The 7,076-nt window shown below is 42.3% G+C and overlaps 1 pseudogene; it reads left to right on the top strand.

The window, feature by feature from the left end:
* Positions 1-3,145: 3,145 nt before the first annotated feature.
* On the top strand, positions 3,146-3,263 carry LOC126100399 (5S ribosomal RNA; annotated as a pseudogene).
* Positions 3,264-7,076: the final 3,813 nt, after the last annotated feature.

Below are 7,076 nucleotides of genomic sequence, written 5' to 3'. Positions count from 1 at the left end.
CTTAATGTCATTGATTCATTGATGCACAGGTTGAACATTTGTGGAGAATGACTGGACCCTTCCCTCACGCCATTTTTAATCCGAGCCTTTTTACTGTCCCCTCTTGGATCTTGTACATACTGTATAACATTCGTTTTACGCTATGGCATACGACTATTAACGTGAGAATTTCGAACATCTTGCACCATTTTACGGTATCTAACGCTTTTTCTAGTTCGAAGAGACATATGAAAGTATCCCGATTTTCCTTAACTCTTGTCATCATTGTCAAAGGCAATGTCGGAACTGCCCCTGGTACCGTTACCTTTTTAAAGGTAACGTGATCGTCGTCAGACAAATCATCCGTTTTCCTTTCCATTTTTCTGTGTCTTGATAAACAAGACCAGAGAAATAAAGTATTGACGGAATTTGCTGTTTTCGTCAAAGAAGGAGAGGACATAGACATAAGCCGTCCATGCGCAGGAATAGCGCGAGTAGCTAACCTGCATGTTGTACTGGCGAACAAACGGCACCGGTTCACGACTCATAAGCAACAGCCGCCCTCCCGTGCTGAAATCTTGAGAACACCTTAGTCATCATGCTGATACAACATGACCGCGATCCCAGCAGGGCACATGCTACCAAAACGGTGCCTTCTGAAACAACATACCATAGCAACATTTAACATGCATGGTGGTACAGAGTAACGCCAGAATCTAGAAGTAACTCACTAAATTTGTTAATCTTATTATGTGCCTCATGCAACAAGTGAAGGATTTCATTGTTGACACCATCGAGCCAGGAACAGTACATGAAGCCATTGTCAATGCATTATACCAAAATAATAAAACCCTAATATTCACTTCTGATGTTTGAGCGTGTTCTAGCGTACGTAGAAAAATTAAATCAAAGTGTTTTCAGTGACAAGTGTGATCTACAAATGCTTCTGTAATAACTTCACTCAGATAACATGATTAGAGCCATATGTTATCTTGCTTTAAGTCAAGCACTAATTCCTAATTTTGGAATTATCATTTAATTACTATGGATCGATTTCAAAGCAAAGGCCGAGTGGCACTTCTAATTTGTATCACCAAATATAAGCCAGTGCACTTTAATATTCTAAATGACGAATTTTAAGGTGTGGCAGGCAGCATTACGATGCACATAACCAGTCTTTGCGTAGTTCCATAAGTATAACACCGTACTACTGTCAGTTCGATGTTGAACTCCGGGAAATAAAACGTCAAACCACCCGGACGATTTATTATATGCGAAGATTTTATTGCAATGCTAACGGTGCAAGTGGCGTTTCCGTGAGAAACTCTTTGACCGAATACTGCATTCCTGTCTCTTTCTAATCTAGCACCCTGCCCCCAGTCCTTTCCCAAATCTAATCACAGATATAGCGATAATTCCATATTTCTCTTCGTCCTTCCATTCCCCTTCTTTATGAAATTTTTTGTGAGTTAATTCCATGGATTTTCCAGATTCATTTACATCGTAGCACCACCTGTACTACTCCCGTTGTGTTTTTTGTAGTAGTATTATCAAATGGACTAATTTTTAATGCAATTTAATGGCACTATTTCATTCGTTTTAACTGTAGATATAACGACGTTCTTATTATACCGGTATCATGAAGAACAGCAACATAGCTTCTACCAGCGCCCTCCTCCCACATCCTCCTCCATTGCCCCTTGTGTGTGTGTGTGTGTGTGTGTGTGTGTGTGTGTGTGTGTGTGTATGTATCTTGTTCTGCATGTAAGACCTCGTCATGGTGTGATAAAACTACAGACTTTTGGACTATTGTTGCAGGCAGCCCTCAGCAGGGTGACTTACGTTGATGAACGCAGCCTACAGCAATACCAGGTATCTCAAACGTCGTTAGTTTTCAATATAATTCCTATGGGTATGTGAACGCCTTGTCAACGCGATAAATTCTCCGATGTTTCGAACACTATTGGAAATGACCTTCCTCAGGGTGTTTTTGCTAACTGCTGAATAAGAAAAGTTTTGGTTCTTATATACTGGCTGAAGAGGCTGTTATCGTAATCTTAGTGGATACTGAGGATCAGGTGAAGGAGTGTTAGACGTCCTAGACCGGTGTCTGTGTCTGTTTCCATCAATGAAAAGAAATAATGCAAACACGAATTAAGGACATCAACATCACTTCCCTTCATCCACAATACCCAATAAGATTACTATAACAGCCTCTTCTGCCAATATATAAGAACCAAAAGTTTTCTCCCTCAGCAGTTAGCAAAAACACTCCGAGGATAGTGGCCGAAACGTTGGAGAATTTTACACATTGAAAAGGCGGTCACATATCCACAGGAACTTCATTGACAATGACGAAGTCACATCCCCAGAGGAACTTCACTGACAATGACAAAGGCCACGGAAGCCTACCCTTACATTTACCTGCTGGTTTTATCACATCATGAAGCTGTCACACACGCTGAAGAATTGTATTCAAATGAATTCCGCCTGGCCTACTACAGCCTTCCAATAAAGAAAAATTGTAAACATTGCTGCCATTTCAATGCCGTCTTTCCGTGAGTACGTAGTTTTTCATTTGTGTCGATATGGATCGATACTACACAGCAAACTCAACCTCAATCGACGTTTCCACATTTGCACAGTAAACTATCTCCCTCAACTTTAAGGAACTGAAATATAGGACTGTAAATTATTACAATTAATATGAGAACAGAAAATATTATACTTGGTGGCTGGCCAAGTACCGCGCACTGTGCAATGCGTGACAATTGCGCAGCTGATGATTACCAGGAAAATTTTTCAGTCGTTAGCAGGGCACAATTGCAACAAACGTCGAAGATGAGGGCCTTATTGGGCTTTAGCATTAGCTGCCGAATAATACCATACCAAACAAGTCGTTTCAGACCACAGGAAAAGGGTTAATGTACGGGTTAATTAACTTAGAAAATCACTTTTTACTATAATCGTCGTAAACCAACATCAGAGACTTGGACATCAATATTAACCTTGCAGATACGTTGAGTAAGTCTGAGCATTAGTGCTGATTACCACTATAATCATGCGGTACATCTGTTTCTGTAGAAAGACAAGGTCTTTGGTTAAGCGGCCGCTAGACGATCAGTAATATTGACAAAATTTCCTGGATGCCTAATAATATTGAGTAGGCAACGGCCTTGCCGCAGTGGATACACCGGATCGCGTCAGATCACCGAAGTTAAGCGCTGTCGGGCGTGGTCGGCACTTGGATGGGTGACCATCCAAGCCGCCATGTACTGTTGCCATTTTTCGGGGTGCACTCAGCCTCGTGATGCCAACTGAGGAGCTACTCGACCGAATAGTAGCAGTTTCGCTCAAGAATACCTTCATAACGACCGGGTTGCGCGGTGTGCTGACCCCATGCCCCTCCTATCCACATCCTCCTCGGAGGATGACACGGCGGTCGGATGGTCCCGATGGCCCACTTGTGGCCTGTAGACGGAGTGGTTTTAATAATATTGACCGTCTAGGAGTGAGATGGCGAGGTTGCGCAGTAATATTGAGAACTTCAAAAACTTTGAAAATGTACTGCGATGCCTGGAAACATTGCTCCGCCTGTGGGGGCTATTGAGAAAATACTTGGCAGTCCCTCGCGTGCTACACAGAGGAAGGAAGTATGGTTTATTGTTGTGTTGAAAATGAGTTCAAAAGAAGATGAAAGAGCATTACTATCAGAGTGCATCGAAATGTATACGTCATCGCCGGCATTGTGGTATGAGCACAAAAACAGAAATGTTAAAGTTATGAATCGTGTGGTTTGTTGTTCAGAATGGCCATTAAGGCAGATGTTTTTAAGAAATTTAATTAATGTGTCTCCGTGAATGCATTCCTTACCCAAATATAATCCTGCAGTGTACATATTATTGCATGACACGTTTCTGTAACTGTCTCTAAAATACAATACTGTAAGGTGAAACTGCACGTATGTGAGTATATTTCAACTCTTCGAGAGACTTGCCAATAGGCATTCGGGAGGACGACGGTTCAATCCCGCGTCCGGCCATCCTGATTTAGGTTTTCCGTGATTTCCCTAAATCGCTCCAGGCAAATGCCGGGATGGTTCCTTCCAAAGGGCACGGCCGACGTCCTTCCCAGTCCTTCCCTAATCCGATGAGACCGATGACCTCGCTGTCTGGTCTCCTTCCCCAATACAACCCAACCCAACCCTTGCCAATAGTAAGGTATCGTAACGTTTGAGAAGTATTGACATGATAGAACTGCGGCTCTCACTGTATTATTTTGGTTTTTCATTATGTGGATACGGGGATCCGCAGGAATTTATCCGTTACGGTGGGGGAGGGGGGGGGGTGAAGGGAGATGGCAAGTGTCTATGTATGAGGATGCCAATTTATGGGCTGAACCATTTCGCGTAGTGTATGAACCACCAGCACACAACACTTGATCTTTGTTTTTCGTTCAGCCTCCATTTACTCATGTTTTCGTGAGTGACCTTTGACTCTCCTTGACTTAATTTTTCATCCACCTTTTTTCTGCTTGCAACAAGTAGAGCAATTATCACAGCAGCAGCAGCTTCATCCCCAACGTTCCGAACCACTGCATTATTGCAAAATATTATTGGCAATATTATTGAACTGTCCAGCGACAACTTCAGTAATGTTGCACAATATTAATATGCAATATTATTGATTGTTCAGTGGCCGCTTAAGAAATTGTGCAATAGTTGAAGCGTAGCAGCGATAACAACACGCATAAAGGGCTCGTTACTGTACAGACTCACTCATAGTTACTCTGACGTAACACAACATAATATTATTTTGAGACATTACAACCGTCATCTCTCGTTGCTATCCTAAATCTTATGCTGCAGATAAGTTTGAATCCAGACCTCAAGGAAATTACAGGTAGTTTTTTTCACGTAAATGTAGATATTTTTTGTAATTATTCCGTTTCTTTAACATATGCGTACAAGAGACACATGTATTTGTATGTTTACTGCTGCACTTACGACCTAGTATCAAGCTGTATACAATGTAATATTATGACGTGCAAGAACCACTTAAGGGGGCCAGTTTTCCCTCCTCTAACTGTGCAATTACTCTGTCGTAGAGCCTGGTGGTCTCGTGGTAAAGCATGTGTCTGTAAACCGAGAAGTTGCGGAATCAAATCCCGCTCGGAGCAGGGAAATTTTCAGTGTGTCTTTAATGTAACCGTCACCTCTCAGCATCGTAAGGGGGCGTTAGGAACGTCACGTGGTTCGGATTTCACGTTAAAGTGTACGTCCACTTTCCCCGGTTTGATAACTGGAGGTAGATAATAGTCAGACACACACACATCACTGCGTTATGTTAGAATAATGTAATGTGTGCAACAGCTTTCCCACGCCCGGGTTCCCGGGTTCGATTCCCGGCGGGGTCAGGGAATTTCTCTGCCTCGTGATGGCTGGGTGTTGTGTGCTGTCCTTAGGTTAGTTAGGTTTAAGTAGTTCTAAGTTCTAGGGGACTGATGACCATAGATGTTAAGTCCCATAGTGCTCAGAGCCATTTGAACCATTTTTTTTTTTTTTTTGTGCAACAGCTTAACATCTGCAGCACTAACTGGAAGGTTACTGTAATATGATTTGTCTCCTCATTATCACAACTTTTTAATACATAGCTTGTTCTTGGTGCACAAACATATACCTACCTCTTTATCCTGGTTTTGGAGCGCAACTAAACACCGCACCACCCGTTTGGCCACCGTGATGCCGGGGTGCCGCAAACAAACAGATATGATGTCGTCGCTCTCGGCTAATTAGAATGCGGACACACGGTTGCCCCGTTCTCTTTTTTAAGCAGGACGGATATACCGAGCAAAAAGTTTTCACGTGGCAGTGCGACACATAAGGCATAACGAACTGTAACTGCGCTGCATCGATGTGCTCTAACGTGCCCTTTCTCCGTGCTAAATGCAGTAGAAAGTACGGAACATGGGCACAAAAAGACTTCTGGCCAAACAAATTGAAAGACTTATCAGTGCATTGGAAATAACAGCCAATCAGTTGTAAAATATGGGTTTATTAAACATTGATCAAGGTTTCGACAATTTTAAAACTGACTTTTTCAGAAGGTATTACACGTAGAGTCACATATTATTTATATCCGATGTGGGAGTCGATGACTCTGTCCAGTACATGTCCATGTCATCCACCTAATTACCATTCAAAATGTATGGTTTAAAAGTAGTAGATTTCTTCTGTAGGGCTCCGTACTTAAAATCTTTTAAAATATCGCACATTAAAAAGTTTTAATACAAAGCCCTATTACAGAGAGCTCCTACTTTTAAACCACACATTTTATGTGGTGGTCAAGAGGATGACGCTCACATGTACTAAACAGAGTCACCGACTCCCGCATCGGGTATAGATAATATGTGATTCTACGACAATACATTCTGTAGAAGACAGGTTTGACACTGTCGAATCCATGGTCAGAGTTTAATAAAACTGTATTTTGCAAGTGGCTGGCTGCTATTCCCAATCTATTGAAACTCTTGCATGCACAGTTGCTGAAGCACAGCCATGTTTAAAATCTTGAGAGATGAATCTTTCATATTCGTTGCTTTCGACGCGCCAATTAAATTTAATTAGGTGATGTTTTCCTACATCAAAATGGTTTAAATGGCTCTGAGCGCTATGGGACTTAACATCTGAGGTCATCAGTCACCTAGAACTTAGAACTACTTATACCTAACTAACCTAAGGACATCACAAACATCCATGCCCGAGGCCTGATTCGAACCAGTGACCGTAGCGGTCTCGCCGTTTCAGACTGTAGCGCCTAGAACCGCTCGGCCACCCCGGCCGGCTTTCCTACATCACATGTTCCTGAGTTACGTCAAGTTGTCTCAGCGTTACGTGAATACTGATCAGACGACTGGAATCTGTGGAAAGATTAAACCACAGTACAACAAACAGTCGTAAAATTTTACAGAGCAAAAAGTGCAACATTTTGACAGTTCAGCGAAGCTAGAGCTCCAAGCGGAAGGTGGAGCAACGGAAGAATGGTATGACATAAACTGAGACATTACTGTTTCTAATGCTCATGCAGTCGCTACACGTA

Source organism: Schistocerca cancellata, chromosome 1, assembly GCF_023864275.1.
Source record: "Schistocerca cancellata isolate TAMUIC-IGC-003103 chromosome 1, iqSchCanc2.1, whole genome shotgun sequence".
Classification (NCBI taxonomy): domain Eukaryota; kingdom Metazoa; phylum Arthropoda; class Insecta; order Orthoptera; family Acrididae; genus Schistocerca; species Schistocerca cancellata.
Note: the sequence above shows the minus strand (reverse complement) of the source record. Positions and strands in the feature narration are given on the sequence as shown.